This window comes from Apus apus, chromosome 5 (genome assembly GCF_020740795.1).
Source record: "Apus apus isolate bApuApu2 chromosome 5, bApuApu2.pri.cur, whole genome shotgun sequence".
In the NCBI taxonomy this organism is placed as follows: Eukaryota; Metazoa; Chordata; class Aves; order Apodiformes; family Apodidae; genus Apus; species Apus apus.
Genome location: NC_067286.1, coordinates 58,868,530 through 58,881,538, shown reverse-complemented (window position 1 = coordinate 58,881,538; position 13,009 = coordinate 58,868,530). Strand labels below are relative to the sequence as shown.

The window sequence follows — 13,009 nt, the reverse complement described above, 5'->3', positions numbered from 1 at the left end:
CTGAGTAGAGGGCTATAGCAGTTCCTAACTGGAAGAACTGTGTATAAAAAGGGAGATGAACGCTTAATTTCAGGGTGTCAGGCTGTACTGAGTCATCACCAGATGAAAGATTTGGTTACAAAGTAGACATACATGACTTAATTTTACCTCTGTGTCCTGTACTGTTTTTCATGGCATTACTATTTAATTGCTTGCATTATGCCTATCAATGAATACCATTTAGCATTAGTAATACTTAGTGTTGTATCTTCAAAGTGCTTTACAAGCTAGTTATGAAATGCATAATTACAGTGAAAACAAGCACCTTGGGCTCAGACCTGTGCTTGTGTTTGACAAAGCCTGGCAGGTGCCTGCAGTGCTGTGCACGCTGGACCAAGGAGCTGTGGGATTCATGGCAGGGCTAAGGCAGTGTGAAGAGCATGGAGTGAGAAGGTGGGGCAATGTGGTCAAGACTCCATGACACCTTTTCTGCTGAACTTGATGGCATGTGGAGGTGTCTCAAAGCGATCAAGAGGTGGTTTGAAATAATTCTTCAAGTAAAAGAGCTTGACTTTGATATTGCATCTTGAGCAATATTGGACCTTGAGCAACTTGGTCTAGTGGGAGGTGTCCCTGCCATGCAGGGGGGTTGGAACTAGATGATCTTTAAGGTCCCTTCCAACCCAAACCATTCTATGATTCCATGATCTTCTTGTCTCCTTCCTTAAACACAAGATTGGTATATCTGGCAGTCAAAAGTAGTAAGTCAGTCATATTTATGCTTGTTTCACTTCAAGGACAGGCATTACAACAGCCACAACACAGAAACTGGGAAACTACAGCACAGCCTGCATGTAGCCCTTTGCCTTCGACCACGTCCATGGAGTATCAAAGACAACTGTGTGACTATAAAACCAGTTATTAATCTTCAATAAAACTAGTAAAAAAGTACACAAGGAGCACTCACGTGTCAATCTGTTGCGAGGACAGCATGAACTGGAGCAGGTGTTTGCCAAGGCAGAGCGGTCAGCTTGTAACCAGTTTTTACTGATGCTTCTGCAAGTCATTGTGTTCTTGGGCACCAGCTGAAACAGCACTCAGAAAGGTGCAGCATTCACTTTTGTCTGGAAAAGAAAAAATCCTCACAGAAAATCAGGGCTTCAAATCTGGCAGAACTTCTTTAGACACATCTGTGGGTATAAAGAAAAGCTTGAGTAAGTAGGTACGTTGAGCTTTGTAGCCTTCAAATACAGGACCTCACTTCCACTTTTTTAAGTTGGTGGATTGGGACTGATTGAGGAGAAACCCGATGTATCAACATGAGCAGGAAGTGGCTTTTGGAAAGTTACATTTTTCTTGGGATACCCAGCTGACCTCTGGCTGTATAAAGCAAATCTCAAACCCAATATTTGTATCCTCTCATGCTGTGAGGTCTACAGCCAAAAGCTATCCAGTATCAGATGGAACAAATTTAAGATATTCTTTCTTCTCCCCCTCCAAAAAAACAAAACTTCCTCTGAAGTTCTAAAGAACCCCAATTTGCTCCATGTGAAAATAACTGGCCCTCATTTACCCTTTCAGAGATTTGGCTGGGCAAGGCCAGGTGATGGTGTCCTGGGAGCTGAGGGAAGAGCTTGGACTTGAGAGTGGAAGGCAGCAGGTCCTTGGGATCTGTGCATGAGGCAAAGGGACCTGAGCTCAGATAGGGCTATGGAGGCTGTTGGAACTGGAGAGGTCTCCTGTTTTTGCCCTCTTATATTCCTGATCTTCTAAATTTGATCTGGGGATGCTGCAGACTTGTTAGAAGACAAAAGCATTTTATTTATATCAACTGTGATCACAAACCTTCCCAGACCAGAAAACTGTTCTTATCAACACAAGCGTTTTCTTACTTACTTCCAGCACAACCCTCTACCAAAGCACAGAGGCACACAGGGTGCATGGCTTTGCCTGGCTGTTTTCAAGGGGTGGGATGAGCAGCACTATCCCTGTTAGTGCTGGGAGGGAAAACACCGGATAACCTCAAGCATGAAAACCAAGCCTGGTGAGGACATGAGTGTGTGGGGAGCTGGGGCATCCCATGACAGACACACAACCATGGGGTCAGCATGTTCTGACAGGGAACTGCTGTCCCTGGGAAGAGGGTGCAGGAATCACAGAATCATAGAATGGTTTGGCAGGGACCTTAAAGCTAGCCTATTTCCAACCTGCCTGCATGGGCAGGGACACCTCCCGCAAGACCAGGTTGCTCTAAGCTCCATCAAACTGGTCCTTGAACACTTCCAGGAATGGGTAATCCACAACTCCTCTGGGGAACCTGTTCCAGTATCTCACCACCCTCATAGTAATTAATTTCTTCTTCAGATCTAAATCTACCCTCTTTCAGTTTGAAAAAGTTCCCTCTTGTCCTATCACTACAAGCCCTTGTAAACAGTCACTCCCGAGGTTTTTTCTACCCCTTCAGGTACTGGAAGGCTACCATAAGGTCTCCCCAGACCCTTCTCTTCTCCAGGCTGAACAACCCCAACTCTCTCAGCCTGTCTTCACAGCAGAGCTGCCCCAGCCCTCGGATCATCTTCGTGGCCTCCTCTGGGTGCAAAGCAACTCCCGCTCCCGAGCCAGCAGCGCCCTGCCCCGCGCTGACAACCAAACACGGCTGCAGGGACCGCAGATCGCCCAGGGAGCCCCCCAGAGCCCCGGTACACCCGGGCCTCCCGCCGCGGCGGGGGAGGCGGAGCGCTGGCCGGGCCGGGCTGGGGGGGCCGCGGCCTCGCTGCCTTCCCGCCCGCTGGCGGGGACCGCGCTGCCTCGATCGCTGGCAGCGGCCGGGGCGGGGAGTGGCCGGTCCCTCCTCCTCCTCCTCCGCCCGCCCTCGCCGCCGCCACCCGCGCCCGCCGCCGCCGCCGCCGATGCCGGGACTGCGCCCGCGGTGAGTCTGCCCCGCCGGAGCCGCCCGCGGGAAGTTGCGGGGAGCCTTTGTGCGGGGAGCGGCGGCTCCGCCCGAGCCGGCCCCGGCCCCAGCCCCGCTCCTCTCCGCTGCTCCGCCGCGGCGGTACCTGCCGCTCTTTGTTCCCCGCCGCCTTTGTTCCCTCGGTGCCGGCTTCACCTTCGGCACCGCCCGCGTTTCCCCCCTTTACCCCCTTCACTCTCCCCGCGGGGACGCCGCCGGACAGGGGGACGCGGGAGGACCCGGCTGCCGGAGCGGGTTCCCCCTCTCTGCCGTCCCTTTTGCCGGGGAAAAAGGGAGAAAACACAAGTGCGGGGCAGCGGCGGGAGTTGGCCCGGGGGAGCGGGGGGGAGCGCGGCGGGGCCGGGCCGGCGGCGGGAGCCGGGTGTTGTGTGAGCTCCCGCCTCCGCGGGGCCCTGCCCGCCCTCCCGGAGCGATGCCCGTCCCTCCCGCGGCGATGTCCGCCCGGCCGGGAGAGTTTCCCCGGCTGGAAGCCGGAGCCGGCGTGTTCTGAGGCGGTGGGAGCGAGCCCAGGGGAGGGAGCGCGCAGGGGGACATGCAGGTACGCGGGGCTTCCCCGCACCTCGCGTGGTGATCGCTTCTAAAGTCGTTGCGGGTTATGTGTTTGGAAGCTGAGCGTGGGTACTTATTCCGGCAAAGTTCTCACCAGAGGGAAGAGGAGTTACTACTTCCCTGCGGCCACGGCAGGTACAGGTATTTCTTCGGTCGCTGTATCATCAGCGCCAGGTCGCTGCTGCCGCTGCCCTGAATAAAACATTGCTCGTGCTTGCTGTTCTTCCCACTACACATCGGCTCCTTTTTCTTCCCTGCCTTGCGTGCCGTCCTCCCTCCTGCTTTCCCTGCCTCCCATCTCTCAAGGTCTTCTGGCAGCCTCCTGTTATTACAGATCTGTGTTACTGTGGCCCATGGGATGTGACACGTGGGGCATCTGTAACTTGTATCAGGTGCTGTGTGTGTGTGGATTTAAGGGAAGGCTCTCTGTCCTCCTTTCACCTCAGTCTTCTCCCTGTTCTCCCTCCCCTGAAATTGGGTCATTTTCCCTTCTTTTTGCCTGAGAGCTGCTGGAGCAGTTGAGAGGTGGAGCAGGTGCACACTTCTTGTCTTATTCAAAGTGTACAGAGAAAAAACTTGGAGCAAGCTTGTCTGAGGGTTTCTCACAACCTTTGTCAGGTCAGCAACTGCATGTTCCTTATACCTCTGCTTCCTTCTTTTAGGGTGCCCTGTGTCCAGTCTGTCCTCTTCCCTTCCTTCCATCATTCCTATGTTTTCCTCACTCTCAGCTTTTGGTGCAATCTCTCTTCATAGGACAAAGATGTAGGTGCCACATGCCAGATCTTGGCTAGTTATTGCAACTGTTGGCCAAGCTTACATAACTGTAGCTTGGTGGGCACGTCTGTTTGTGCCTCTGTTTGAAATGCAATACCTGCAGGAGGGACACTCGTGGTCTGTAACGCCTGGTTAGATGAGTCATGGGCTTCGGCCACTTCTGGGGTGGCTTTATAGCTCCAAGAAGGAGCTGGGTGGCAGCTGTTAATGCTGTCCACAGCATCAGTATCCTCCATCCCACAAACACATGTGCAGCCACCTCGCTCTGAAATCAGGGCAGCCTAAATAATTGATTTCTAAGGCAGAAGAAGGCACGTCATAGCAGGAGGGGACGTGGAGTGAATGTGTGGTGGCAGGGGAGCAGAGGCCCTGGCATCTGCCAGTGAGGGCAATGGGGACAAGCTGAAGCAGAGAGGGATGGGCAGGGACCCATGGGAGTTAGGAGAAGCAGTGAAAAATGAGCAGTGACCACAGGAAAGGTATTGCCCTGTACTGATGAGTACAGTGGCAATGTTTGAGCCTCCCTTGTGCCAGATGCTGTACAAATATGAATTCAGAAGTGTATAAATGATGTTTGTTCTTCACTTCTTCATAATGAAGGGTAACGAATGATAATTGTCTTTTTACTCTAGTTATCTATAAAAACATATCTCAAAGTTCCTTTATTTAAACAGTTATTTACAAATTACCTCAGGAAACTGTGTTTTAAGTGCCATTGTTATTGTATCTTACTAAGAATTGATCACGATGATTTAAGGGGGCAAAAAATATTTCATTTTTTTTTTCTGCAACAGAAACTGATCAAAAGTTAGTTAAAATAAATGAGAACTTTGTTGGTGTCAGTAGCACTCGGCTGGTCCTGCAGTGAGCTAGCTACTTTTTATTTATTTGTCAGGCAAAAATTTTAAGTATAGACACAATGAAGTCATTCAAGAAGCGGCATGCATTGCTGGCTAATGATCTAATAGGTTGAAAATGCTTTATCTCCCTAGTTGTTAATTTTTAGTTTTGTGGTATAAGGGAAAGTAACAAAGGAAAAAAATTGCTACCATTTGTTTCTTCGGAGTTTTTAACTCCTGGTTGTATGTTATTTTGTCTTATAGGGTGTTGGACAACTTGCTTCTTGTTTCAGGAGGAAAATGCTTTGTTTCAGGAGGAAAAAGCTTTGTTTCAGGAGGAAAAATGAGCCACAGTTTAGCCCTTTTACTGAGTTCCTTATACACATTGTAAAGCCCCTTCGGTAGTAATTAATTCCATAAACAGAGAGTTCAGCTCTGCTTTGTTTTCTCGCCATCTAACTGTAGAAATCAATTAAAGAAAAAATCCCAAAGAGGCCATGAAGAAGCACAGCTTACAAAATCAGGTATAAAGAGCCTCATTCATTTTGGTTTATCTGTAGTATAGGGATATGCCCTTGCTCCATGAATCATCTCCTGACATCTGTTTGCAGTGCTGTTTTCTTAGCAACTGTGGCTCTGTTTTAGATCTGGACTCAATGGCTGGGTTTGTACGGAGAGATGGAAGAGACGATCCAAACTCTTGCTAGCACAGCTAGGCCTTTCAGCCCATTTACCCAAATTCATTTCTTCCCCGGGGCACAATAAATACTGGTTTTAAAAGTCTACCAGCTGAGATGCTTATTCCCTGTATGTGCAGAGAGATGCTTATCTGTTCCTTACCACAACTGAAGAGTTTCCCCAAGATTGTCTGGCAGTGTGGGAGAGCACCTCTTAGGTTGTGATGGGCTGTGTTGTTTCTCATGTTGAAGGAATGAGCTGTGTGTGCCACCACACTTGCCCTGGCTTTCCCACTGTTTATTTGGAACTGTCATGGGACTTTTAGATGTGGGAGAGGACGTGGTGTTGGAGGAACCTGAAAATGTAGACAGTGATGGCAACGACCCACTCTTAGCAACGTGCCTGTTTGAACAAGTAGTTGGATTAGGTGGTGGGATTATACGTGTGGAGTGTGCAGTTCTGTATGGGTAATGCTTCAAGTCTTGATCCATAAGCTGTGATTAAAAGGAAGGTGACATTTCATATACCTCTCACCTAATCTTTCTTTGCCTGTATTTCATCCCTGGCCAGCGTGGGTGGAAGACTCCTGTAACTGAGAAGAGGTGGCCATGTAGCTACTAGGAGATCAAGTTGATCTGATTTTTTCCAGCTATGCTCTATGGAGGGGACGGAGACTTGACTTGGGTCTGGGAGAACCTTTTACTTCAGCTGATGTGGATGAGTTGGTCTGGAGTGTAAATATATGTTTGGGAGTACAAGTGGTATGTCCATGCTAAGGGACAGGCTAAGTTCACCTCACTCACTCCTGTGCCAACATGTGTCTTCCCCAGGAGGAGCAGGAGATTACACCTGCAGTAGCACCTGCGACCACTAGACTATGAATCAAAAAATATAGTGTATGGGCATGGATTTGACTGCCTTACCCTTCCTGGGCTGACTTGCATCCCATGGAGCATGAAGGGTGTCAGCCCCAAGTAGTCATGATGAAGGATGAACATGTTTTGTCTTGGGATAATGCTGAGAGGGCAGAGACCCCTGGTATCTGGAGCATTTTGTCTGCAAACGGATTGCAGAGTGGAGATGGGAAGGCTTAACAGTGTCTCTGAATACCAGCCAGCTTCCTACGACCTTCATGGATCACACACAAGTTCTGATGTTAGTGAGGATACAAAGAAGACAGCCTTTGCAGATCACTTAAATCACAGGGTTCACAGCAGGATGTGAAGCAAGCTGCTTCTATGGAGATGCCAAAGGGCCAGGACAGGGGCAAAAGAGGGAGTGGGGTAAAAACTTCTGTTTAGCTCAGCTGGGCACACAGGAAGGGAGCAGAAAGCTGCCCTGGGGAAGCACTAGTGAAGAACAGGCTGTTACCTCCCCAGGAGAGGAAATGGGGCAGAGCTTTGACTCTGGGCTTAACTTTGGTCTCTGGTCTCTCATAGGGAGGCATGTTTGCTTTCTAACCTTCCTGCAGCCTGCTGATAACTCCCGACACAATGCAGTTGCAAAGATTGGCTCAAGAGGTTTTTAAGGAATTGCTGATCCTGATACAAGTAGTACTGTTGGTGGCAAGGGATGAGGAAAGAGAGTAAAGAATAGTATTGGTTGTTTGAGCTTCAAGACTCAGGCTGTAAGTTCTATCAAAGGAAGTGACAATTAAGACAGAAAACAAAGCACTTGTAATTACTTTAATGGAAGTGTAGGGAGGAGGCAGAAACGTGGGTTTTACAGGAAAAATTTTTGCTTTCTGAATCTTTTGCCCTGTTGGTTGCCAGGAGAAAGACAAGAAGTTGGTGAATGATGGAGTGAAGGGGCAAGGCAGAGAGGGAGGGAATGAATATGCTGCTGAACATGCTTTGTCGGTCTGTGGCAAATGGCCCGTGTACAGTGAAGCCATGGAGTACATGAAGTACAACGGCCATAAAGTGGTTGTAAAGACACTTCAGAAATGGGTTCAGTTCAGTCTGTATCACTGATACTTCTGTTTCATTTTGGATTGTTTTTTGTTGATAATAACCACCTAAATGATGCAGGAAGAGAAGTGAAAGCTGCCCCATGAGCAGCATGGCCTGCTTCTTGGAGGCTGTCATGTAGTGAACAACCTGGAGCTTTGCTTGCAGTAATATTTGGTGAAAACTTCATGTTCAATGGCTAAATGAAACTCTTCCATCAAAGTCAGGCCCTCTCATTGAAGGTGGTTGCATATTGTCTTATTACAAGATGTTTATGAGGTAGGGAAGCACAGAGCACTTGCACAATGGGTCTCTGGTAGAGATGCACTTTCTCAAGTAAGTGTAAACCAAGGGGGGGGTGCTTCGTTGCTTACTGCCTTTCGTCTGACTTAAAAGGGTGAGATTCATCTTGTCGAACTACAGCATAACTATCTGCATGAGAGACTGTTGTCCAGACCCCTTTCATAGTCACTGGAGGGGAGAAAACACTTTTGGGCCATGATTCATCCACACTGAGTTGGACATCTAAAAATACATCGGACAAACTGCCCTAAAAGTGCCTGTTTCTCTTCATTGTTTCTGCAGAGTTCAAACAATGAGTGCGCATGGAGGCATCTCTCATGTAGCTGTTCAGCGTCAGGAGACCTGAATCTCTGCCAAAGTGTCTAATATCCCAGCAGAGATTTGAGGAGGGCCCCCAGTGTCCTCATTTCTGCCAGGCTGGGTGTTGGTGTAGGTTGCGTGGTGCAAGGTGGTGTGCCTGGAGGGCTTTACCTGATCCTGGAGAGCAGACAGCAATGTCCAGTTCAAAACCATCCTCCTCTCCTGGTCAGACAGTGGATTCAGAACAGCTTCGGGCTGGACACACAGCGCCAGACAATCTTCTGCTATAAATAAGAGGTCGTAGGGGATTTGCAGAGTGTCTTTTTCAAGGTCGCACATCAGGTTAGTGGCAGGGGTGGAAGCAATGAGGGCGAGTACAGGCTCCCAGAGGTGTGCTCCTTCCCCTGCCTGTGCTCCTCACAGCTGCCGAGCGATCTGCTGCTCTCCCTGGGGCAAGACCGGCCGCCTGGCGCTTGGTGGTGGACCGCACCCGGTAGGCACTCATTTCCTTTCTGCGAAAACATTTAGCAAAATTATATAGGCTGTTACTCAACCTCCTTTCCCTGTCTTTTCTCTTCCAAAAAAACATACTTCCGGCACATAATTGAATTATTGTGTTTCCACTGAGTTGGGGTGGATGATTGTGTGTGTGTTCTCTCTCGGTCTACATGAAATGGCTAAGCATTGAAAGAAAAAATGTGCTTCACTTCAGGATTCCAGTGGCCTAAGACAGCATGAGTGATGATTCGGTGGTGTGCAGATGATGTGTGGAAACTCTTTAAACTGACATGTCTAAAACTTACACCACATACCTAAATGTAAAGCTCAGGGAGCTCTATAGCCACACAGGGAGCTGCTCTGACCTGGTCCGCTCTGAAGTGGAGCTGCTGCCGCTGTGTTAGTTAGGGGCATGGAAAGATAAATCACCAGCTCTTCTGGAAAATGCCTAACTTATCTGCACAGGTAAACCAGGTAGGTTAAGGATAAAATTCCTCCTGTGTTGAGAGCTAGTATACAGCAGAAAGATTTCGTTTGCTAAATGAGCTGTGTCTAGGGGGAGAATCTGTTGAAGGAATTTGTTTGTAATAGCAGAGATACGAAGTACAGGAAAGTACCAAGTGTTAAATGGATCCTGTGCACTTCTGATTTCAGACAAATACCAGAGAACTCGCCTATCTTTTTTGATACTTGAGAAAGAATATGATGGAAGTGCAATAGAAGGAACCTGTTGTCTGAGCCAGGATTTGATTCTTGAAGTTCTGCTTAGAGGGGGTCTGTGGGTGAACTCCAAGAGGTGAAGCAAGTTGCAATTTGATTCCAGAGAGAACAACTGGGGAGAGGAGGGAAAGAGCAAACTATTAAATAAGAGCTTGGAGAAAAGCCAGTCTCCAAAAATAAACATTGAAGATCAGTTCCAGGTATTTCCTTGCATTGTCATCTGGCTTCATCAACCACTTGTACTGTAACAAGTGGTTTCACAGTTAGTGGGCTGACAGGTTTAGGATTGTTTGTTGTTTTTTTTAAAGAGAAAAAAGTGTCTGATAGATTGTTTGCAATGTTGTTTCTTACGCAGAACTGGGTGGGTTGTTGGTGATGAAATACCCCAGGGATGGAGAAAGCAGAGCTTGTTATTGTAAGAAGGAAATAGCAGAGCTGACTTTGTTTTGGGGGAGTGGAAAACCTGAGTTTTTTCTCAGTTATGGTTTCAGGGCACCTCACAGTTCCTGAGGGGAAGGAAGCAGACACTTGTTCATTGTAGGTGTGAGAGAAAACTGTTCCTGCAGAGCAGTTGTGCCTTACTAGGTCTGTAGGTAGACTTGGAATAGCTTTACAGCCATGTCAATGAAAGCTGCTTCTTTGAAAAGCTTGGAGGTGACTTTGAACATGTTTCTTCTTGCAAAGATTGCCCAAAAAGCCAGTCCAGGAGTTTACTGTACCGAAGGCCTCTGTGTGGATTGTAAGGAAATCGAAGCACATCCTGTTCCAAGGACTTGCGTTGGCGGTCACACGCCATCTCCTTGCTGGAGTTTCGTTCTGGACGGTGACTCCAAGAAGCACGTCTCTGCAAACTGTACAGGAACATGCCTGAGTGGGCTGGAGCTGGCTGGAGCAGCCAGACGTGGCTCCTGGCTTACCTCACCTGCTTGGCCGTGGCCTTGCTGCGGCTGCCTGGCCCGGGAGGGATCGGTGCGGCAGCTCCACTTGTGCAACACACAGCCTCTGTTTCTTGACTGAACTTGCCTATAAGTAACTTCTGCATTAGTAATATTGCTGCCTTTCAGAGAGGGAGATGCACGGGGCTCACAGGCATTCGTCCTGTTTTGTATTTGTTGCAGGATGTCTTGATTCTCAAAGAAAGCAGCTGGGCCAGCTCTGTCATTTATGTACTGATGAGTAGACTCTGTCCCCTCAGAGAAGGAGAATGTGTGAAATAAGTAAGGCATCCTTTAATTTGGGCTATTTCTGAATTGGAGTCCTTGGCTTTGCAATTGCATCTGGTTTTGGTTTTGTTGTTTTGGTTTGGTCTTTCTTGCATAGTGAGAACAGTTTATTCTAATATGTTACTGCATAGCACCAAGTTTTTCTGTTGGGTTGCCTCTGTGCAGTTTGGCTGTTTGATCTTCTCTGGCAACAGTACTGGTAAGAGTAACAGTGTTTGGCCTGGTTTTCACTGCACACAAAAAGTTATTCTACAGGCCTGAGACTGTGCTATAAATCAGAGATTTAGGTGTGTGGTTTGTTTTTGTTTTTCAGGTTTTTTTTTTTCCCCTAAAGCAACTAATGCTTTGAAAGCAAAGACAAGGGCATTTATTTGTGTTAAGCAGTAAACAAAAGTGCTTTACTTAGCAGAGCAATGCGGAGGCTGTGCTGAGTTGCCTGAGCAAAGCATTATTTTTCTCCTGCAGTGGAGGTTCCTGCACAGTCAGAGTGGGAGAAAACACTGTGGAAAAGCCCTTTTCATGTGTGCAAAACCAGCACAGGGATGTAAGCATGCACACTGCACTTCTAAAAACACTGCTTCGCCCACAAACCTTGAAGTGCATGGGACAGAATGTGTAAAAATAAATGAACAAGACCCTGACTAGCACTTTGGGGGGAATTTTCAGCTGGAAGAAGTATAAGGACATGAAAAACTTGCTTTTTGGAGAGGTGACCCCTCCAGGTCAGAGCAGAGGTGGGCTAGGGAAGAGTGGTGGTTTGTGTTGCTGTAGCCTCAGTCAGACGCGCTTGAGAGAGAAGCTGATGAATTCACAGCTGCAAGGCTAGGACCCATCATTTAAATTGTAATTTGCCCTTCAAATTTGGCAAGCTTCATTTGCCGTTTGCTTGACAAATCTCTCTTTTGTGTTCTCCTTCTGCCTGTGTAAAAACTGCAAGCGCTGCTGGAGAGAGCTACTTGAAGTAGATTCCTTTTCTCTGCTATACTTAGTGATCAAAACAAGTTTGTGATCTTTGCAGGAATACTGCCAAAGCAGATAGGTTTAGCATGAGACATGCCCTTTCTCTTTTGGCTCCCAAACGCACATTGCATTTCACTTTCCTCCTCTTTCCTGACACCATCCGTGGCTCTGTCTGCACCGTTCTGTTGTGCAAATGCCAGTGATTTTGGGCAGTAAGAGCAAATCCCCACTTTAGTGAAAACTCCTGCATTTTGATTGCCTCTATCCTACCTTTCCCCTTTCTTAATTTCCTGAAAGAGCAGAATACTGCTCTTCAGGAAGATCTTTCTGAACAAGAACAGCCTTATGATTTAATTGAGAAACTCCAGGCCTTTTATTGCTTGGGTGAGCTTCACTCAACAGAGTAATCTGTTTGTTAACCATCTGACTGTTTTCTTTATTTGGGGAAAAAGGGAATTAGGAAGGCAGTAGAAAGGAAACATTTGTATTCCTTCAAAGGCAGAATATTACTAGGAGCCTGATTGTCATTAATATTATGTCATTAATACAAAGCAGTTGTTATTATATACTGCTATTTTAAGTACCTTTAATGCTGTGCAAGGTGTCTCCCGTGTTAATAGAAAGCTGACAGAGAGTCTCTATTAAAACACTAACCAAAGAATTTCAGTTGCAATCCAGGTGGAAGAAAGAAACATTTGTAAATTAAAGAAAGAACTTCTTGCAATCCTCCGTGCGTGGTTAAAGCAGACAGCGTCATCCAGTTTGTTCTGATGAGGCAGTCCCCTGTGTGAGAGTTAAACTTGATCTGATTGCAGGCCATTTCCTCCCCCTTCCCTTCCCTTCTCTTCTTGATTGTAAGAACTGACTCTGGGCCAGGAAGTGCCGAGGAAGGAGCATGATGAGCTGTGTGCAGCTTTTGCGATGGGAACCGCACGCTGGAGGGCAGAGGTCTGTCTGCACCCCACAGCGCTGGGACTGCACAGGCCACACTGCACCCTTTCCCCTTGCTGAAAAGAGGGCAGGCAGAGTGTGGCTACTCAGAGCTGTGCCTGGCTACCAGCCTAGCTGGCCAGGGCAAGGGGGTCAGACAGGGGCAGTGTTTGTGTCAAAGTGAAGAATGGCTTGTGAGTGTGAAATAATGGCTACTGTCACCTCATTGCATGCTTTCCCTGTTAACCAAGCGGGTAGGAAGAGGCCATGTTTATGCACTGGATATACTTCCCAGGTACAGTGCAGATCTTGAGCCAGCTTGTGTTCCTGGTGTTG

The 13,009-nt window shown here is 47.8% G+C and overlaps 1 protein-coding gene across 2 annotated transcripts in view; it reads left to right on the top strand.

Annotated features, from left to right (window-relative positions):
* The first annotated feature begins 2,860 nt into the window (after positions 1–2,860).
* The window catches only part of SYNE2 (spectrin repeat containing nuclear envelope protein 2), a 181,463-nt gene continuing 171,314 nt past the window's right edge, over positions 2,861–13,009 (top strand). For both annotated transcript variants that reach the window (XM_051621370.1, XM_051621368.1), the window contains exon 1: positions 2,861–2,908. The gene's annotated coding sequence lies outside the window, so the exon portion shown is untranslated. The remainder of the gene's footprint in view (positions 2,909–13,009) is intronic.